The sequence below is a fragment of the Oryctolagus cuniculus genome, chromosome 6 (assembly GCF_964237555.1).
Source record: "Oryctolagus cuniculus chromosome 6, mOryCun1.1, whole genome shotgun sequence".
Taxonomy (NCBI): Eukaryota; Metazoa; Chordata; class Mammalia; order Lagomorpha; family Leporidae; genus Oryctolagus; species Oryctolagus cuniculus.
In genome coordinates this window covers 15,198,393-15,221,314 of record NC_091437.1, presented here as the reverse complement: position 1 = coordinate 15,221,314, position 22,922 = coordinate 15,198,393, and the positions used below count along the sequence as shown (strand labels likewise).

Here is a 22,922-nt window from a genome sequence, read left to right as displayed (position 1 = left end):
GTATATTTATGTTAAAGATTTTTACATTAATTTGAAGTAATATATACAATTAAAAATGAAATAGACAGCATCCTACCAAATGAAACATGCCGTGATCAGATCTAGCAGTTGTCCTCCAGGGAATTTATACAAGAGAAATAACAACTTACATTCACACACACAAAAAAATCTGTATGGTGATGTTGATAGTAGTTTTATTCACAATAGTGAGGAAAAGACAACCTACATGTCCCTCGGCAGGTGGACGGTTAAACTGAAGTGACACATGCCTTGGCATAGCAACCAGCACTGAGCCAGGAACACATTTGATGCGTGGAATAACTTGGATGGATCTTAAGGGCATATGTCAAAGGAAGGACGCAATCTCAAAAGCAGATAACTTGTTTTATTCTACCTATTTAATATTCTTAAAATCACAAAATTATAGAACCAAAGAATGTATCAGTGGCTGCCAGGGACTAAGAAGGGGATAGAAGTAGAAGAAAAGTGTGCCAGGCTATAAACGTGCAACATGTGGGATCTTGGTGCTGATGGACAGGTTCTGTGTCATGTCAACATCCCGATCATGATGTTGTGCAAGATGTCACCATCATGGGATGCTGGGTGAAGGGTCCTTGGTGCCTCTGTGTTATTCTGCACGAGAACCCACAATTAGCTCAAAATAAAAATGTTTGCTTTAAAAAATGGTGAAGTGAAGCATAGCAGGTCTAGCGGCCACTTTGCAGCACCATCATCCTCTGTGGGCACTGGTTCGAGTCCCGGCTGTTCCAGTTCCAATTCTGTTCCCTGTTAACGCACCTGGGAAAACAGTGGAGGATGGCCCAAGTGCTTGGCCCCTGGCACACACGTGGGAGACCTGGAAGAAGCTCCTGGCTCCTGGTCTGGCCCAGCCCTGACCATGGCAGCCATTTGGGAAGTGAACCAGCAGATGGAAGACCTCTCTGTCTCTCTGCTTCTCCCTCCTTATCTCTCTCTCTCTGCAATTCTGCCTTTCAAATAAATAAGATAAAACTTTAAAAAAAGGTGAAGTAAATACTGAGTATGTATGGCCAGCAAATGTACCTTACAGGAAATATTAAAGACATTTCTTTAGGCTGAAAGAAAATGACACAAGATGGTAGCTCAAATCTACTTAAAGAAATACAGTACTTGTGGAATTAGTTACATAGGTCAATATAAAAAACAGTGTGCTTATAAAGTTTCTCTTCTTTTTGTCTTAACTGATTTAGAAGATGGTTAAATAGAACCATTATAAAACTGTACTGCTGGGCTTGTAACACATGAAGATACTGGCTATGACAATATTAACACAAAGACGGGACGGAAGTGAAGGCCCATCACAGAGAAGTTCCATGTGTTCCTGGAATTAAATTGCTATCAATTTGAAGTATATTGTGATAAGTTAAGGAACATATTATACCTCCTAGGGCAAGTATGGAGAAGACAGAAAATATTCAGAAAACCAACAAAGGAATTAAAATAGTATACCAAGAAACATTTATTTAACACAAAAATGCATTAAAAGAGGAAGAGAAAATGACATGAGACATAGAAAGCGAATAGCAAAATGACAAAATAGTAATATAAATAATTATATTACATGTAAATGAATTAAGTAGCACTTAACATCTTTCATCTACTTTAAAGAAATGTAGAGTGGCAGAGAGAAAGACAGAGACTGGCAAAGATCTTCCATTTGCTGGCTCACTTTCCAAGTGCCCATGACAGCTAGAACTGGCTCAGGCCAAAAGCAGGAGCCAGGACCCCCATGTGGGTCTGCATGTGGGTGGCAGGCTCCCTAGCACTTGAGCAATCCTCCAGGGCCTCCCAGAAACCTGGGTCTAAGCAGAATTGCCAGGACCCTGACATACATTCTAGTATGGGATGCTGGCATCCCCAGTGGTGCTTAACCCACAGTGCCACAATTTTCACTCGTAAGTAACACTTCAGATTCAAATAGGTTGGAAGTAAAAAGGTGGAAAAATCCAGTGTACAAACAGTAACAAGAAGAGCTAAATTGACCATATCCATATTAGACAAAATAGCCTTTGAGATAAGAAATATTATTGGAGACAAGGTCATTTCATAGTGACAAAAGGGTCAGTACTTGAGGAAGATAAAACAATTATAAATGCTATACACCTGCTAATAGAATCTGACAATAGACGAAGTAGCAAGTGATGGATTAGAACGAAGACACAGATGATTCAACAATAATAGAAATCTCAATACCCATTCTCAGCAATGGAAAGAGCAACTAGACAGAAAATCGGCAAAGGTGCAGAAGGCTTGAACGACTGTGTGAATAGTTTGACCTGCCTGATATCCATGGAGTGAAGACAGCAGACTGCCTGTCTTGTCAAGTGCACACGAAATGTCCTCTAGACTATGTGCTCTGTCACAAAGCAAGCCTCGATAAAGTTACAAGGATTGCAAACAGCATTGCCCAAGAACCAATATAAACCAAAAACTGAACATCAAGACTAAATTTCCTTGTCAAAATAAGTGTGAAATAAAAATCCCAATATCCATTAAATCATGCAATGTTAAGAAGGAAAGGCAAATACTTAAAGTCTTGATTTACCCAGATAAAGTCATTGATAATGAAGAGTCAGAAAGGGTTAAAATATGTTTATTTAGGATAATCAGAGGTAAAATGAAGCAATAATGCTATTAAAAACAACAAAAACAAAGCTAAATAGAAAAAATATAGAAATGTAGAAATGAAAACTATAACCATTGAGAAAGTATAGCCATTGAAAAATTAGGTAGTGTCAAAGGGAATTAATTTGGAGGAACAGTTCTCCTAAATCTAGTTGTAGACCCCTTTTCCAATCTGAGGATTGAGAATGTTCAGAAATACTCGCTTGATGAGAAAATTCACTCATGCCCTTGTTCAACAGATACTAGTAAGCATGGACTGGGGCAGGTAATTCTCAGATGATGGGACTCAAGAGGCAGACAAGACAGCTAAGCTATCGTAAATCTTGTATCCAGTGGGAAGAGACGTTCATTTAAAGGGTCAAGTGGTGCAGTGGTTGAGACGCCCCCTTGAGACTCTGACACCCCTATCAGAGTGTCTAGGTTTGAGTCCCAGCTTTGCTCCTCATTCCGGCTTTCTCCTGCTGTGCACCCTGGGAGGCAGCGGTGATGACCCAGGTATGTGGGGCCCTGCCACTCACGTGGGAGATTCACCTTGAGTTCCAGATCCATGCCCACCCCAGCTGTTGCAGCTGTTGGCAAATGAACTGGGTATGGATGATCTCTTTCTCTCTCTCCCCCCTCCCCCACCCCTTCAAATAGAAAATTTTACAAACATGAAACTTAAAAAATTAATATTACATTGTATCATATGCAATGTCCGGAAGTGGCACTTCCTGTTCACACGTAATATGACCTCTTACGGCAGAGGAAGCATTCGTGACAGCTTGTCTGGGTCAGCAAGTTAGGATTCTCTGAAACTACCCAGCGGGACAGTTCCTACCGCGGCTGGTAGGAGGACAGCCCGAGCTGTCTGCGGGGCTGGCTGTGGGGCTGTGGGGCTTGCATCCTTAGAGTGGTTAAAATGCCCTTGCACCCGTAAAGAGTTGTACTTTAGAAAGCATTCACCAGAATTACATATATCAAAACTGGTAGAAAAATGGAAACGTATAGGCTGAAGCAGCTGTTGAGTAGGAGACCATCCACAGAAGATTTCCTGAATGCCCAGTGCAGGTGGAGAGTTTAAACGAGGAGGCCTGGACAAGAACGAGGGGTTGATGCTGCCATTGCCTCCTCCTCATTTGAACCTATGGTCATGTATTTTAAGAACTACTTCTATTTCCCAGTTTACTGTGTTATGTAGGTGAACAGTTCTTTTTCACCTGTAGCCTGTCCTCAGGTCACAAGCCGCACATTCCACTTCACTATCATTGCTTTTGTGACCCATAAAGTTTGTTTTAGGCAAAAAAAAAAAATCTTTTTAAATATTCATGAGCTGCTATCCCAACCAAAAATTATGAATAATGATGTCTGACAATCATTAAAAATAACATATCCCAGTTTGCCAGTCAAAATTAGTCAACTGATTTTTTGAAAACTTTTATTTAAAGTATACAAATTTCATGCATTTCATATACACAGATTTAGGAACACAGTGATTCTGCCCACCCTACTCTCCTTCCCATCCATGCCCACCCATCTTCCTCCTCTCTCTCCTATTCCCACTCTTAATTTTTTACAAAGATCTATTTTCAGTTTTATTTATACTCATAAGATTAAACCTATAGTAAGTAAAGAGTTCAGCAAACAGTGGTGGTGGTGGGGGAACAGGAGTAAAACATGTAACTGCGGTAACTAAGGCTTAACCCAGAGCACAGTCCGGGTTACTCAGTCTACTCTGCTGCTGTGGGAAAGCATCGCAAGGGATGCCCCAGAAAGCACGTATTCCCACGGCTTGTGCATCTTCCAGGGGCAGGAGGGCACAACTTGATATCAGAGGCCAGAGACTCAAGGAAGCAGCTTAGTTTTGGTTCTGTATGGGAAGCTGCATTTTCACCCCTAGCCCAGCAGCCAGGCACATGATCAGAGAGCAGCTAGCTCTGTGGTGGAAGGGCTCTTCATACACAGTGTTCCTCCAGCAACCAAATGTAGCTCATCGCGTATGGTTGCACACAGTGAGAAGACCCAGCATCGGTCAAAATACCTGACGTTGTAGACGGTACCTAACAACTTCACGCCATTTTCCCAGCAAGCCAAATCAGGGACTAAGACACCTTTCCTTCTAAACTCACTGCAGTGCCAGGAAGACGAAGCCATGAGGATACAATCCGTGAGGGTTTGATGCTCTCTAGGTGTGTATCCAGTCACTCACACACCTGAGCTCTCTAAGGTTTTACAGGAATCAGTAGCAAGTCTTTCTCAACTTAGTATTTGCCAAGTGTAGTTGCATGCTGTTTTCAAGTCTCTTTCCTGTTCCATCAGTACAACTCTAAAAAAAAGAATTATTTCTCAAATAAGAAATAAGTTAGCTGGGGCCGGTGCTGTGGCGTAGCGGGTAAAGCCATGGCATCCCATATGGGCACTGGTTCGAGACCCACCTTTCTTTCTCTCTCCCTCTGCCTCTCTGTAACTCTCCCTTCTAAATAAATAAATCTTAAAAAAAGTAAATTAGCCAATGGCAGCAGCTGGTGTGAGTGTGTGTGTGTGTGTGTGTCTGGGGTGTGACTGTTAGTATATGCAAAGTTTGAATATTATCTACTTTGGTGGGAAAAATTCAAGATGTTGCCACACTGGGGTGTGCCTGCCATGACGCATCTCACCCAACATTTTAGGAGTGGTGAGGACTGCACACTGACAGTGCTGAGCTGGGCCATCGCCAGATGCCACCCAGAGATGCCCCGCCACTGCCGTCGTGAGTGTGTGTGCCCCAGGTGTGTCACTCCCTATGCAGAGAACAATCGTGAATCCTCTCTTGCCAGCTCACCGTGGACAAGAGGTGACGGTGGAATTGTTTTATTTTAATGGAACAGCTGGAGTCTGTGCTGGGTGTAATTTATGGACAAGTGTCTCAGTTTTCAAGACTCTCACTTTCCCCTCGTCTCCCGTGCCAAATTCCCGTAGTCCACTGATGAATGCCATTTGAAGAGTAAGTTCATAGAAAGTACTTTGGAGGAACTAGGAGCTCTAAGTCTCGTTCCAGAATTCCAAACACATTTTTAGCACAGGAAACTTTTGCCAAGAAAAAAAAAGACACCCCTCTTTTGTGTGCAGTGTTTGTGCTAGGTTGCATTTCAAGTGCAGATTAGAAACCCAGTCAGTACATGTCAAAGGCTGTGCTGGAAACAGCTTCCATCCTTCTGAGAAGTGTTTACTTAATCTGGAGACAAACTGCCTGCTCAGTGCGAAAGCACATACATTTAATTGCAATTCACATCCAAACAGAAAATCTTTTCTTGCATCTTTTTTGTAAAGAGACAGAGACAGAGAAAGGGCTTCCATCCGCTGGTTCACTCCCCATTTGGCTGCAAAGGTGGAATTGCACTGATCTGAAGCCAGGAGCCAGGAGCCCCAGCGGGGACCCAAGCACTTAGGCTGTGTTCTACCCCTTTCCCAGGTACATTAGCAGGGAGCTGAATCGGAAGAGGAGCAGCTAGGACTCAAACCAGTGCCCATTTGGGATGGCGGCACTGCAGGCCAGGGCTTTAACCCACTGTGCCACAGTGCCGACCCCTTTTCTAACATCTTAACCACAGTATCTCTTCTTTTCCTGAGTTTAAAAGAGTTGCATTACCTGTATTCATATCCCTGCTTTGAGATCAAGCTGTCCTCCTGTTCAAACTCTATTATACTCCTTGTGGCTTCAAAAATGATGGTCACAGTGCCACCTACTCAAGGCACTTCTGGATCCAGCCTTTGGTCTTGAACTGCCTGTCCCTCTTGCCTCCTACAGTGTACACACTGACTCACTCTTAATTTCACTGGAATATTCCGACCTCTATATCTCCAGGGGTGGATTTGTTCACATATTTTCAGTGTCCTCTCCATTCTTGCTGTTTATGGAAATCTTCTGCCTTCTCCAAGCTCAGCTGACCCCTGAAACCTACCCCAGATCCTCCCACTGTGGGTAACTTTGCCTTCCTGTCTGCCTTGTGATGCGTCCATGAGCTTCTCCCACGGCACTGCTGTGGATTCAGGTAATCATACTCCCGACCGTCTACCCAATGGAATGCACCATTGTTAAAGCAAGAGCCCTTGATTTTGTTCATCTCTGTTTGACACCCACTTAACAGCCTTGAATATTTATGCAGCATAAATTGCCAAAAGGCAACCTTGTCATAGATAAAGGGGAGTTCAGTAGAGATTTGCAAGAGGGAACCTTCTGGAATCATCTGAGGGCCAACAGAACGTTTTTATCTCTCATTCATTTACATTCGTGCTGTCTGGGTAGCTGGTAATGGTAGATCGGGAAACCTGGTGAAACACAGCCCAAGAAGTACGTGAGGTCAGAGGTGACTCGGAGTGACTTTCTGACTGTAGTTAACAGAAGACTGTCCACAGATGCATGCTCAGAAAAGAAGCGAGAATCAGTAGTGCCCAAGGTCTTTGCATTTTTTGCACCCCTGCAATCAGTGGGTTTGGTAGTTTCACCCTGTGGTTTTCTTGCCTTTCTGTTCCTGTTCCTAAACTGGCACTTGAAATTCAGACCTGACCCAGAATCCAAGAGTTACAAAATGAGCCAAGGTCAGAGCTACCGTGCAAGGAGATCATCGCCAAGATCACCTCTGTCAGTGTGGCGTTGGAGTTGGGATTGAGTGATCCCAGCAGGACGCCGCTCTTAGGATGCTTGCAGGACGTAGGAAGATGATTCCAGAATAAAGAACAGACGGGAAAAGCTCCATGGGTGGTACTGTCCGCGATTTTCTTTTTCTTGCTCCACCAGAGGAATGTAAGTGCTGGTGGGGAGGACAGTTTGAGAGATGTTGTCAACATGTTCCTTGCATTTTGTTTTTATGCAATTCCGTTTTCCTTGTTGATCAGAAGTATTGATTAGTCTTAAGGAGAGGAGGCAGATGGGAGTGATGGATTAGGACTGGTGGACTGCCAGGAGAGAATATTGTGCTTCTGCCATTCAAAATAGCATTTACAGCAAGGAAATAGTTTGGTAAGTCAGACTTTTCAGAAAATTCATCCCCCCCCCCCCCCCCCGCCCCAGATCCTGTATTTCATCCATTAGCACGTGAGTAACCAGGCCAGACCAGGCTACATGAAGGTGGCAGCGATCCCGGGTTTTGGCCCTGGGATACACGTCAATATTGGTAGAAAAAGCATGCGATCAAAGAGCAGGTGTGTACCAGTCTCTCCATCTGGGACGTGAATGTTGAAGGAAGAATGTCTAGAAGAGGGGCTTTCCTTCTCGTTTCTGTTTGGGAAGACAGAGTTCTCATCACCTTTGCTTGTGTGAGAGGGATCCCTGCACACATAGGCAGTGGCGTAGAGCAGAGGGAAGAGGCCCAGACTTGACTGTTCTAAGTGGGCTTTGGGTCCATCAGTGGGGGAAACCAGGAATCCACATTCATCCTTCAAGGGGTTGTAGCTGGCCAGGAAGGCAGAGATCCCTCTTCAGAGAGTCCTTGCCTAGAAGAGAGCTGATCCATAGCACTAGCTGGGCGTGGATTCTCAGGTTGTGATCTCAGTGGAAGACATGCAGCAGTGAGAGCCACGTGATGCAAGCCAACCAGAAAGCAGCTGCTGGCCTGTAGGAGAGAGGGGCGGGGAGGAAGGGAACCCGTTAGCTGTTTTACCAGGTTTGAATTCCAGCAGGATGAGCAGGAACTCGATGGACACGGGGTATTCCTACAGAGATCGTGGGACGCCCCCCCCCCCCCAGCACAGTACAAGGATACTCAATGGCCACGAGGCATTCCTACAGAGATCGTGGGACCCCCCCCCCCACACACACACACCCGGCACAGTACAAGGATACTCGATGGCCACGAGGCATTCCTACAGAGATCGTGGGACCCCCCCCCCCCACACACACACCCAGCACAGTACAAGGATACTTTTGTGCTCAAGGATCTTGTCATTGCTACTGCACAGCCTGGCAACATGAGGTGATGGTGATGAAAATTGTAAAAAGTTGCCTGATGATGTTAACTAGAAATTATTTATAAGGAAACAAATCACTGGATATGGTTATTTTAGTATTAGAAACTTTACATTGTGTATTTATATTAAAATGCTTTTGGGCTGTCCAGAAGATGAGAGCTGATTGTGATGAACACACTATGAAGGAAACTAGATAGACTTGTGTTGTCTTCCTTCAGGTGAGGGTAGCCTGGTGTCTCAGCACACAGGGAAATATGGCTTTGGCCTTCGTGACTCTGTGGCTTATTAGGGTTGATTGGTCTGAATGCCCAGTGGGGAGGGGCTTGCCTCCTATTTCTGATACCTGCAGTATCTGACAGCTACGCAGCAGGTCAAATAGCATTCTCAGGCCAAACCAAGCTGCCCACGCACATCGTGTCTATGAGAAAATGTTGAACGGATGACATAAATGAAGCACACAGTATGCATTGTGCTGAGCGTGAAGGCTCAGGTAGAGCCATGATTTTGCCTCACAGCCCTTGACGGCAGGCACCCCGAAGCACATTGCATCCAACAGCAAGGCCTTCATGGGTGAAAAATATTGTTGATCAGTGCTCTTGGCTGCAGTGGGGGCCACATCCCTGGGGGGGGGGGCTGATAGACACATTTTAGTAGTTAAGTTCCAACAGATCAAAAAAGTTCACTGGTCCGCTTTCTTCTTGGAATTTTTGCAAGTGACATTTTCTTTGCCTGGAAATGGTCCATACACTTTGCTACCTTCGGTTCCTTTGATCAACATTTAGGCATTCCATCTATGCGTCTCATTTGGAGGGCCTTGGCTATGACTCAGTTGCACTGTGTTCTGTAAAACCTGTTATCCATATGCACACACACATAGTTGTAAAAGACAGGATACAATGAGCATGACAAAATTGTTATGCCCGATATTTCATTCTGCATAACTAGAAGAGTAACCAAAGAAACCATGTAAGTGATGAACTGGACAGGCGGTCCCGTGATAGTCTGCTTTAACATATAAAATTATCAAAATGGCCAAAAAATTTACTATGATCTGCATTCATCCTTTTGCTTATGATGTGATGCGTGATGAACCTTAGCTTCCAGGTTCTGAACTGCTGGACTGGCCAGACTTTGCTCAGAAATTTCTAAACCTCTTGAGTGGAGATCGTGAAAGCAAATCCAGAGTCAAGCCTCTATTGGCTAACACCCGGACATGACTGTTCACACACCTCACGTATCAGTCAGGATGTTGTCACCGTTATGATTCATGGAGGAGAAACATAGGATATAAGCAAAAAACAAGAAAAAGATAAGGCTCTAAACCTGAGAAAGTCATGATCATCCCACATATGGTTCTGCAAGTTCACCTTTGGGAAAAAAAATTAAGTTTTTTGTGCCACAGTTACTGAATTGTGATTCTCGGGCTATTTTAAAATCAACATTTTTTTCTTTATCTAACTGGATAGGCTTGAGTCACTGTGTTTTTGGATTAGACATATGCATTCGACTGGTTCCATGAGAATGTGGCTGTAGTTCAGCATTTCCTCCAATGCGCTATCCTGTGCTTCCAGGTTTGGGTCACTAACCTTCACCTTGATAGATGACCCTCCTTATTTCATTGATAGATGTGGTCTTTTGTTATAGTTTACCTGTTTCAGGTAGATCCTTCCTCACAAAGAACCTTTATCCTAAAATACACCAACTAATTGGGATGTAAATAACCACAGGGAGCGGCAGGGGAGGGGATAAAGCAACATACAAATTGTTTTTTTTTTTATCTTTAAAAAATGCCATTTACTTTGTGCTAGTGTGTTACTTAGCTGAACAAAATCTCATCTTCCATTGTGGAGCCCCCTTTTGTCCAAATTAGCATAAAGAAAAAATGTCTCATTGGGAGAATAAGTCCCAAAAGTTGTTTCCAACATTTCTTTACATGTGGGCACCTAATATTTATGCAGACTGTTTGCTGATTTTCAAATCACTTCAATGTAGGTGATTTGCCACACATCCTCTAAGTGTAGAACAAGGCTAAGTCATTTGTATGGGCATGGAAAGAACTGGAATAATGAGAATGTGACATTTCTGTGAGTGTAGAGGTAGAAGTTACTGAAAGATTTGGATCCTGTGTCAGAGATTTAATATTTTCATGTCCTAGTTCTTAACTTTGCTTCTCAGAATTCCATCTCTGCGGAATTCTAAGCTATTTTCTGCTTCTGATGTTCTCCACTGAATCACTCACCAGTAAATATTTCATATGCCTCTACTTTGTATATGGCACAGTTGCTGCCTAAACCTTGGACGCATCAAGGTGCATAGCGTGGTCACTGTCCATCTGCTCATTGTCCTTCCCGCTCTCCAGCACCCCAGTGGAAAATGGTTCATGCCAAATCCCATTGCTCCTTCTGCTACCATCTCCAGATTTTAGTTTTCTCATGGGTGTTGCTGCAGTTTCCTTCCCATGGTACGCACAGATCCGTTCCTACACAGTGCACCAGTATTCCCTGAAACAGAGCCCACGGACAGTCAGGATGCTGTGGAATGAGAATAAATGTCTCCTCCGGTTTTCAAAGGAGAATTTTGTGGATAAATCATGTTGGAAAGATTATAAGCTTCGAGTTCTAGATTCGGGACAACTGGGGGTTTTTGATATGGTGATGTGCTTTGTGACTCTCCAGAAAGCAGATCAAATTTGTTTTCATCAGTTATTGGACACAAGAACACTTTGTGTCAAATAGAAAACAGACGGGCACGGGGTACTCCGGCGCTCATCCGGTCTGATCCACTGCGAGTTTGCCAATTCCCACTTCTCGGGGGAGCAACTGTGTTTTCCAGGATTTCATTCTGAAAACACTTTCTGATTTCAGTGGACCTGCTATTAAATTAAACTCAATCTCCAGGTCTTCTGTCGGTTTCTTCTGTGTATTCTTTAAACACAAGAGAGAAAGACATTTAGAAAGAAAATATTTCATAACAATTCAGGGAACAGACCAGAACTTACTACCATTTACTGTTTTTCTGGTAGAATGACTTTATGTTTGTGACAATGGACTTCAGAATCAGACCTGAATTTACTGCTCATGCCTACCACTTACTAAATGTTTTTCTTAATTTTTTCATCTGTAAGGTGAGTTCAATAATATGCCCGTGCTTGAATTTTTGTATGGGTTAAAAGAAACAATGCATGTAAATTGTGTGACCTTATGCCTGCCACAGAGTTAGCACATGGGGCTGGAAAAATCTTTAGTTTATGTTTTGTGTGATACTAGTGATACCGGACTGCTTATTAATAATTTTCAATATTAATAACCCTGTAGGCTCTTGCCACTTATTCAGAGCAGAATTCTGAAGATAGGCTCAAATAGACCAGACAACATGGTAAGTTTTTTTTAAAGATTCTATTCAGGGAGAGAAATGCGCAGGGGAGTGCGGGCCTTATTCAGGGGAGAAAGAGAAGTCTAGAAGCTAAGTTGGGTCCATACCAGGCAGAGAGCAGGCCAGGAGCGAGCCATATGGAGCAAGCTTGCAGGGCAGGAAAGCAGAGAACAGGCGGCCCGAAGGCCAGGCAGTGGCAGGGCAACAAGAGGAGGGCTCACCGTGGTCCCGGCCTTTTATTTACTCCCTAAGGGGCAGTGGTTAGGTAGTCTGATTGGCAGATGGGCGTACAGGTGGGGTCAGGTAGGGGCATGAGGTCACACCAAGGGCTTGGTCTTCCAGCTCTCAAATTGAATTGATTTTACCCTATCCACCTGCCTACGTCACTAGTAGACTTAAATTTGTGTGATATGAGCAGAGTAAACTTTCTCTCGTTCCTTGGCCCAGCAATGCCTCCAAGCTTCGCAGTTGCTGTTGGGGCTCATTTCCAGGATCGGGCACCCAGGCCCACAGTTGTGAGCTTTGGATGCTGCTGGCTCACACCATCCCCTCCCCCCGGGTTGCTCAGTGACAAGGACACATACCTCCTAACTTAACAGCAGGCCGTGGATGGTGTGAGGGGTCAGGTTAATAAGCCGTTAGGTTGGCCTAGTAGTTACAACGTCGCTATTCTGCCAAGATCAACATTTCATTTTTAGTTTGGTGCTATTCTCTCAGAGGAGCAGGCGAGTTTCTGATCAAAGAAGACTTTAGTGAATGAATAAGTGAGAAAGTTGAGCAGATTATACAGGTGGCATTCTCTCTCAGGGCATCTCCTTACTCCCCATGTGTTTGGGGGATACCCAACAGGAGAAAAAGCCACCCTTTTTATATAAGAAATTAAATTTCCTATCAACTCAACAGTTCTGTTAGATCCGTCTGTAACTTTTTAACCGTGAAGTGCACCCTTTCTCTCTCTCTCTCTCTCTCACTGGCCATTCTGCCTGTCAAAAAACAAAACAAAACAAAACAAAAAAACAAAAAAACAAAAAAACAGTGAAGTGCAGGTACATGAAAGCAATAATCTGCATTCACATATCTGCTGATACGAGCAAAGACCCATCTACCCAGGCGTTTGGGTTCTAGTTCTGACGTTTTAGGTAGTACACCTGTAGTACCTGTGGTATCATCTTCCAGCGTATAAACTGACGTCATTCTTTGTGCCTCTCTTATATCAGTACCCTTTCAAATCTACGTGTAGTTAATAGTGTGGGTATCTTTTCTATTCAAGTCCACGCTCCTTGGTTATTTGGAGATAAGTGTGCATTATCAATTTCTTCCCTTTAACATCTTCCAAACTCACAAGGTGAAAACTATTGAATGAATAGATCCCAGGGAAACCGAGACTGGATTCATTTAATCAGAATAAATCCTAAAGGAGATTAAACAGTGGACTATGGCTTAGTTTGACTGCAGTTTAGCATAATTGTCAGCTACAGGGATCTTAGGACTTAAACTTGATTAGCTGTCATTTTGACCTAGCCTGTAATTTAGCAGATAAACGCTCCAAGGTCATGTTTGAAGCAAAGCTAGTGGAGAGACTAGAAATGTTCACGGTAGGTTTTTACTAAATGTTTCTTCTTGACGGTGATGATGATGAGGTATAGTTTCTCATTCACAGGTGGCTTTTTGCAAGACAGGTTGTTTGACTGTGACAAAGCTAACAATGCTATTCAGGTCTGTGTTCCCTGTCTGCTGCTAATCATTCTGATGACCAGTCACAGCGCTGGGCCCCTGGCTTGCAGGCAGAATTAGCGTGAGAACAGTGCTTGGTGAACACGCAGAGAGGTCAATAAGTACATGATTATAAATTAGCTTGGTGGACTAGTGTGGTCATTAGCCGGGTCGAGTGTTCCTATTTCATATAATTGTTTGCTGCACCTGAATTAATTTGAGTGTTTAAATCCCGCATATTAATTCTGTGCTGTAGAATGTAAAGCTTTGGACTAATCCCTTTAATACTCTTTAGTATAAACACCTTAATCAAGCAACAGCTTTATAATTAGTTCTACTTACAGGCTGGATATAATTTACTAGTTTTACAGCTCATAAGTTACCACAACTTTTTAATCATAGTAATTATGCTCTAGAATGTAAGTATAAATGGACTTTCCCAGTTTATTCCAAGAATAAAACGAAAGCAGTCGCAATCAGGAGATTAATAAAATCCAATATATGGATACACTTTGTATTTTTATGACACCTCAAGATCACTCATCCTTGGAATTTAATCACCAGATTAAGGTGGGCTACTGGGCTGAGAAGGGGATTGGTTTTTTCTTTAAAAGGAAGCAGAGTTCTCTCTCTATTACATATTTCTTTTGTTGGGTGTGAAAAATGCTGACATGATTGAATTTTATCGCGGCAGCGAGTACTCCGACAATATCCCTCTTGTGTACTAAGCCTGGTAAGTAAATAATGGTTTAGCAACTAACGACGTGCTGATCCATTTTGTTTTTATCTACTTTTTTCCCTGAGGATTTTGAAGTACAAATCATCTCTGGCATTAAGAATATTTGTATGGTCAGGCTACATGGTTTACAGAGCAGCACTTTAAATTGAGTCTTAAATAGGCATTTAAATTAAATTTATTAAGGGTTATTTATATTAATTAAGGTAAAATTAATTATTTACAACACTTCACTGAGGTTTAAGAATACTGTAAAGCATAGAATTGCCTACATTGTTGCTAAACTTCGATGAATGTACGTTGTTAGCTGGTCCACGTTGAGTAAATAATTATCTGCATTTGTTATGCTTGTATATTTATTTGAGACTCATCTACAAATTTTGTACACAGATTATTTTTCTCAGAAAACAGCAAAAAATTGGCTAGAACTTTTGAGTTTCAACCATAAAAACTGTAATTATGTAAATATATGTATATGTCTACATGGATAAAAATGATTGCATGGGCTGGCACTGTGGCTCACTAGGCTAATCCTCTCCACCTGCGGCACTGGCACCCCAGGTTCTAGTCCCGGTCGGGGCACCACATTCTGTCCTGGTTGCTCCTCTTCCAGGCCAGCTCTCTGCTGTGGCCCGGAGGGTGCAATGGAGGATGGCCCAAGTGCTTGGGCCCTGCGCCCACGTGGGAGACCAGGAGAAGTACCTGGCTTCTGGCTTCGGATCGGCACAGCGCGCTGGCTGTGGCGGCCATTTGAGAGGTGAACCAACGGAAAGAAGACCTTTCTCTCTGTCTCTCTTTCTCACTAACTCTGCCTGTCAAAAAAAAAGATGGCATGAAATGATTCATATGTGTGTGAATGTGTATCTGGATAGGCTTAGCTATGGTAAAACACAGACAGTGACAATGCTTTATCCTAGCCACTCTCACCGAAGGCATTCATTGCGACATGGTTGAATTGGTCATAGTGGATCATATTGGTTCTAAAGATTGTTGCTGTAACTGACAATGCTATGGGCCAGCTTGGAGGTGGCAAACAGAAATAATGACCAAGAGGGTTTTCTAATTTTTACTCATGGTAGCTACTTAAAGCAGCTCTTGCCTAGCACAGTGATGTTGTGCTGAGACAGTTCATAGTTTCTTCACATTACGGATACTTGATGTGGGAAGTGGTTACATAGGTGTTTTGCCTGGATGCAAATATTGGGGGAAATTTGCAGAAATGAGAGTGAATTCTTCCAGATGAGGAATAGGCTGCAGTGCGCCCACCTTCTAGGGGACACAGCCTGGCCAGAGACAAGCTAAAGGAGCCCAAGACTGCAAGAGGAAGAAGTACCTGTAGCAGAGACGTGTCCAGCCCACCCAGGGAGCTTCAGGCCAACAGTTCTTGGCCGTGGGGCCTAGGGTCTCTGCAGAAGCCTTGAAATCAGTCCAGAAAGCCTTAAACGTGAGGCCAGCCCACAGGGTGCTAAGGCTGCCAACCTCAGATGCATGAGAGACAATTTTTTTTTTTTTTAACAGGCAGAGTGGACAGTGAGAGAGAGAGACAGAGAGAAAGGTCTTCCTTTGCCGTTGGTTCACCCTCCAATGGCCGCCGCGGCCGGTGCGCTGCAGCCGGTGCACCGCGCTGATCCGATGGCAGGAGCCAGGAGCCAGGTGCTTATCCTGGTCTCCCATGGGGTGCAGGGCCCAAGCACCTGGGCCATCCTCCACTGCACTCCCTGGCCACAGCAGAGAGCTGGCCTGGAAGAGGGGCAACCGGGACAGAATCTGGCGCCCCGACAAGGACTAGAACCCGGTGTGCTGGCGCTGCTAGGCGGAGGATTAGCCTAGTGAGCCGCGGCGCCGGCCCATGAGAGACAATTGTTAGCCAAGGGAGTAGGTGGTGTTCTAGAAAGAGGGAATCCAGCACGGCCCTTACCTTGCCAGCCTCCCCCAGTGGGATGCCGTGGTGGGGTGTTAAATAAGCCCGCCTGCTTTTTGTCTGGCCTTAGATTATAGCAAGAGTTACAATAAATTTCTTTTTCTTTCCCTCTAGCCCTGGTATTCTATTTCACCCTAATATTCAGTACAAAAATGGTTATGGATTGACTCCATCAGTTGGGAACCTGAGATCTAGACAGTGAGTCCTACCCAATGGTGCACAGGGTAAGTGTGTGTGTGTATGTATGTATGTATATATATATATATATATATATATATATATATATATATATTCTCACATTGAAGGCTGCAGACTACTGGGGCAGGGCTGGGGATATCTCCAAGACCCTTCCAGGGGATCTGAAAGACCAAAGCTCTTTTCATAATAAAACCAGAGTACTCTTTGTCTTTTTCAATATATTGACCTTTGCATCAATGTTACAAAAGCATTGTGGGAAAAGTGCTGACTCATTCGCCTGAATCCCGGAGCAGTGCTGAATGTACTAGGAGTCTATGTGTTTGTCATCACCCACTGGTGCCTGGTCATCTGCCCTTTCACTCCCATTAGGAATAATACATTTCTTGTAATCAGACTTAGCGTTTATTATCTCCCTTTTTAAAAATCGTTCTTTTCTCTCTTCCTGGCTGCTGTAGCTGTCTCTCTGCACATGGCCCTTGCCACTGCTGCCTCCACTAGTCTGACCTCCCTCTTAACTCCAGTGCCCTCTCCCATGTCTCCAAAGATTTCACAGTCTTAGCCTCATGGACCAGGTGTCTGGAGTTCGGCACCAGTATCCTGCTCAATTCAAATTAACCTCAAAAGTGTCTGGACAGTTCTACTGTTCTGAATTCAGAAGTTACAGCTAAGCATTTTGAGAAGTTTGTCCTTAAAGCATTATTGGTTCCAGAATATGTTTATTGGTCCTTAAAGTATTGTTGGTCCCCTCCCTGCATCCCTTCCTGCCTCCCTCCCTCCCTTATGGAATAGAAATGATCCGATATTTTAATGCATTCCTAAGGTAGGATGTGACTTAACAATATTTTCCTGGGTTTTTACATACCATGAATAAATAAAGGGTACCCAGGCTGACAGCACTTATGGGTCTCATTCTTTATTTGACTGACCTCATTTGGGGTTCAAAATGCTGAGCTATCTAAAATTGGAAATAGAGCTGCTTAGCCCAGCAGAGTTTGGACTTGGGAAGGTTTGTAGGTGGAATACGAAGGGTTGAAGGGTGGCATGGTAAGAGCTAAATTTCATTGAATCTACTCTGCTCTAGGTAGCCCTAGAACTGTTGTATTTCATTCATAAAACACTGACTTTGTGAAAGAACTCTTTGGGAATGAAGACATTTCCCTTTGAGTCAAGAGGTTCAGAATATGGCACCCCAAGAACATTCCATGAAGGAATACAGATTATTATTTTTTAAAGACTTATTTATTTGAAAGGCAGAGCGACAGAGAGGGAGTATTCATTCCTTGAATGACTGCAATGGCTGTGGCTGGACCAGGCCAAAGCCAGGAGCCTGCAAGTCCTTCCTGGTCTCATGACGTCGGTGGCCGGGGATCAGGTACTTGGGCCATCTTGTGTTGCTTTCCCACTAACTGCCCTGGTCATGTCCTTGGCCTTGCTGTTACTGCTGATTGTACCTGGGCTCTAATCTCAGTTTTGGTTTCTCCACCTTCAATCAGTGGCTCTTTTTTTTTTTTTATTTTTTTGACAGGCATAGTGGACAGTGAGAGAGAGACAGAGAGAAAGGTCTTCCTTTGCCGTTGGTTCACCCTCCAATGGCCACCACAGCCAGCGTGCTGTAGCTGGCGCACCACGCTGATCTGATGGATGGCAGGAGCCAGGTGCTTCTCCTGGTCTCCCATGGGGTGCAGGGCCCAAGCACTTGGGCCATCCTCCACTGCACTCCCGGGCCACAGCAGAGAGCTGGCCTGGAAGAGGGGCAACCGGGACAGAATCCAGCGCCCTGACCGGGACTAGAACCCAGTGTGCAGGCGCTGCAAGGCAGAGGATTAGCCTAGTGAGCTGCAGTGCCGGCCATAACATTAAGCTCCTCTACCTCTCCATCTGGATTCTGATGCTGATGTACCCACTGGGGCTGCAGCCTGCCAGTCTCATCGCTCTATCACTGTCTCACCTCTTCGCGTTGTCACTCCTCTTCTGACACAGCAAACCCCATGGTGCATCCTGGCCACTGCTCCTTGCATTTACCTTTTATTTCACCATCTATATTGGGTCTTTGAACGTAGCACATAGATGCCCCGGAGTCAGGGCCTTTTTTTTGCATTTCCTTTTCTTGCAGGTTTATCTCGTGAAGAGCTGCTGGCATTAGCAGGTGTCCTTTTTCACGGCATTCTTCCTGACTTCTTCCACACACACCCTCTCCTTCCTACCTTCTGGCTTTTCTCCATAGGAACAATGCTGAACACCAGTTGACACATTCTGCGTTTGTTGCTGTATTTCTTGTATGTATTCGTTTCACTAGGATATCAATTCTATAAGGATAGGGACTGTTATTCACTGTTGTACCCCTGGAATCTAAAATGATGGTTGCCTTGTAGTGGGCACTCAACACTGCAATAAACAGAGGAGAAAATGACCTCAAAACCATACACACTTACCCTGTGCACCATTGGGTAGGACTCACTGTCTAGATCTCAGGTTCCCAACTGATAGAGTCAATCTGTAAACATTTTTGTACTGAATATTAGGGTGAAATAGAACACCAGGGCTGGAGGGAAAGAAAAAGAAATTTATTGTAACTTTTGCTATAATCTAAGGCCAGACAAAAAGCAGGGGGGCTTATTTAACCTGGCATTGCCTTTGGTTTTAATTCACAAACTTCCTCCTTTTATATACTTTAGAAATCTGTATTTTTGAGGCTACATTTCTCTGCTGTTGTATCTTTTTGTTCTCTACTATGTATGAACCATGAATGGGAAATGAAGTAAAAGGAGACAAACTCCTAAAATTCTGCTTTTATCTCCTTTGATTTCCTTATTGGCAAGGCATTATCTAGCCAAGAAAGACATCCTCCAGCAGCCTTTTGGGTGGCATTCTTTGTGACAGGAAATCTTTTATTTCATCCCAGCAAAGAAATGAACCAATTTGATATGATTCTTTTATCCCAGAGAAAGGGCACAACTTCTTTATTTTCAAGGTTGTGCTTTTTTTTTTCTTTTTCAACTGTAAAACATACTCCACTATTGAAGCCATAATTATATGCAGTTGTCAATCAATCTTAACCTGCTACACTGTGGTTATGGCATTTTATCTAAAAAGAGAAGGATTAAAGGCTTTAAGTGCAATGAAAGGTACACACAGTCAGAGAAGTATAATGCATGTCATTAGCTATCTGGGAAGAGAGGAATGGACACGGGCAGATTACCAATATTTGATTTCTCACAGGCATTCGAGAAGTGTTTAAGGCTACCTGCAAAATAATGTGAGGGAATTTGACACTTTGATTCCTACGTTATTCTCTTGCAATTGTTTAAAAGAGCTCCTTCTTCCAGCAGTTACACAAACCACATTTGAAAAGGATAACATTTTAAAGTGAGATTAAGTAAAGGAAAAAAAAAAAGATTCTGCATTTATACAGGTTCTATGCCACAGTGTCAAGAGAGCGTTTTAAATGTTATTTTCTTCAAATACACTTTATTCCTTTGGATGGAGTTTTTATGGCGGCTGGGAGATATGGAATTATTTTCAACAGACTTCTGCTGCCCTTTGGGGCTCTGTGGCAGTCAGGAAGGAAGAGAAATTGATGAAAAGACAGCAGAAGGGAAGCTGCGGCTCCAGAGGAGGATTTATTTTGTAAGAAAGACTGGTGTGTTGTGCAGTGCCAGCCACGTTCGACATTAAAAATGTGGGCGGCATCAGGCATAAGGACTCAGGAGCCAGGATTGCAACTGAGGACCTTCAGGACTGTGGATTTGAGTGAGCCTTGCTGACGGAAGTTACAGTACAATTACATTCTGCAAATGGGCAATAATTGCTAAAAATTTTCTGAAGAAGATCTGCCTGTGTATCACCCATGACCTACATACTGTTGCTTAACGCTGCACGTTAAAAAAAAATGAGGGGCCGGCGCCGCGGCTCACTAGGCTAATCCTCCGCCTAGCGGCGCCGGCACACCGGGTTCTAGCCCCGGTCGGGGCGCCGGATTCTGTCCCGGTTGCCCCTCTTCCAGGCCAGCTCTCTGCTGTGGCCCGGGAGTGCAGTGGAGGATGGCCCAAGTGCTTGGGCCCTGCACCCCATGGGAGACCAGGAAAAGCACCTGGCTCCTGGCTCCTGCCATCGGATCAGCGCGGTGCACCGGCCGCAGCGCGCCGGCCGCGGTGGCCATTGGAGGGTGAACCAACGGCAAAGGAAGACCTTTCTCTCTGTCTCTCTCTCACTGTCCACTCTGCCTGTCAAAAAAAAAAAAAAAAAAAAAAAAAAAAAAAAAAAAAAAGAGAGAATGCTGTTGGAGACTCCATTGTTGAAGCTACTGGTTACTTTCTTTGTCTTTCCTGAGTGGATTTTTAAGCAGGAAACTGGATGTGGCCAGCTTCAAGTGGTTTGCCAAATGTGGCAAAGGGTGACGGAATCTATGACCACGCAGGGCAGAAGAGTGGCTTCAAGGAAGTGGTCCTTGGAGGGGACATGGAGAAGGCTTGGTGATCTCTTCCCCTTCTCCGTGATGTGCTGGCTAGAAGAGTTAATGCTCTCATTTCTGTCCTTGGAAATAACCCTGGAATTAACTTCCTCGCATTGGACGGCAGATGGAAATGGCTGATCTAACACCCTAGCATTCCCAGAAGTTTTTTTCAAAGTATCTTCGTATCTTTGTCATTTAAATATGTTACAGTTAAGTCATAGGGATGTGCAGAGCTGCATCAGTTTTGCTTCAATGCGAACAGATCTATTCTCTGTCTATTCTTGGCAGTATACCCAGAATTTCATATTTTAGAGCTCTGGATTCCACCTAACATTTATGATAAATTTGTTTAACTCCTGTAGCAGACTTAGTGTATTCAGCCAATATTTGCAGACTTTTCTAGATGATAATGTTCGGCGAAATATTGGCAGTACACAGAGAGTAGAGTTTTGCTTGTAGATTGTTTGTTTTACTATTATTCCTTTCATACCTTCTTAATATTGTACATTCAGCTTGCTATAAGAGCATTGCACAAATACGTTGCACACTGGATAAAGGTCTGAATTAAATGATGATGAAAGTATCTCTGAGAGCATTTCAAAAATTGCAGTAAAGGGAATAACATTTTGGAAAATTACCTTTTACCCCATAGAATTTCCTGAGGTTTCATCACCCATGTGTTGGTGTTGTATTTTCAGCATATTTGCTGCTTGCCTTGGACTTCGCTCTTTAAGCCATTAACTAGCACACTTAGAAATAACGTAGAGACTGTTCTAGAAAGAATGTTCCTGTGGTGAGGGGTTGTTGACTTAGCTTCCTGTTTTAGTTTGTCTGAAGTTGATCATTCTTTCTGAGCCTCCATTTCCTCACCAAAAATACAGGGGGTTGTATTTTTTTAAACTTTTATTTAATAAATATAAATTTCCAAAGTACAACTTTTGGGTTATAATGCCTTTTTTCCACCATAACCTCCCTCCTACCCGAAACCATCCCATCTCCCACTCCCTCTCCCATCCCATTCACATCAAGATTCATTTTCAATTATCTTTATATACAGAAGATCAATTTAGTATAGACTAAGTAAAGATTTCAGCAGTTTGCACCCACACAGAAACACAAAGTATAAAGTACTGTTTGAGTACTAGTTATACCATTAATTCGCATAGTACAACACATTAAGGACAGAGATCCTACATGGGGAGTAGGTGCACAGTGACTCCTGTTGTTGACTTAACAATTGACATTCTTGTTTATGGCATCAGGAATCACCCTAGGCTCTTCTGTCCTTGGAAATAACCCTGGAATTAACTTCCTTGTATCAGGCGGCAGATGGAAATGGCTGATCTAACACCCTAGCATTCCCATAATTTTTTCAAAGTATCTGCGTATCTTTGTCATGAGCTGCCAAGGCTATGGAAGCCTCTTGAGTTTGCCAACTCTGATCTTATTTAGACAAGGCCATAGTCAAAGTGGAAGTTCTCTCCTCCCTTCAGAGAAAGGTACCTCCTTCTTTGATGGCCCATTCTTTCTGCTGGGATCTCACTCACAGGGATCTTTCATTTAGGGTTTTTTTTTTTTTTTTCCCCAAAGTGTTTTGGTTTTCTAAGCTTGAGAAACTCTCATGGGCTTTTCAGCCAGATCCAAATGCCTTAAGGGCTGATTCTGAGGCCAGAGTGCTATTTAGGACCTCTGCCATTCTATGAGTCTGCTGTGTATCCTGCTTCCCATGTTGGATTGTTCTCTCCTTTTTAATTCTATCAGTTAGTATTAGCAGACCCTAGTCTTGTTTATGTGATCCCTTTGACACTTAATCCTATCATTATGATTAATTATGAACTGAAACTGATCACTTTGACTAGTGAGATGGCCTTGGTACATGCCACCTTGAAGGGATTGAATTGGAATCCCCTGACATGTTTCTAGCTCTACCATTAGGGGTA

The 22,922-nt window shown here is 43.6% G+C and overlaps 1 long non-coding RNA gene across 3 annotated transcripts in view; it reads left to right on the top strand.

The window, feature by feature from the left end:
• The window catches only part of LOC103347859 (uncharacterized), a 210,790-nt gene that overhangs the window by 89,941 nt on the left and 97,927 nt on the right, over nt 1-22,922 (top strand). Inside the window, exon 6 of one of the 3 annotated variants that reach the window (XR_516366.3) lies at nt 2,904-18,067. The exons of the other annotated variants lie outside the window; for them this stretch is intronic. This is a non-coding gene — a long non-coding RNA (uncharacterized lncRNA). Of the gene's footprint in view, nt 1-2,903; nt 18,068-22,922 lie in introns of those variants that run through there. 3 annotated transcript variants of the gene reach the window in all.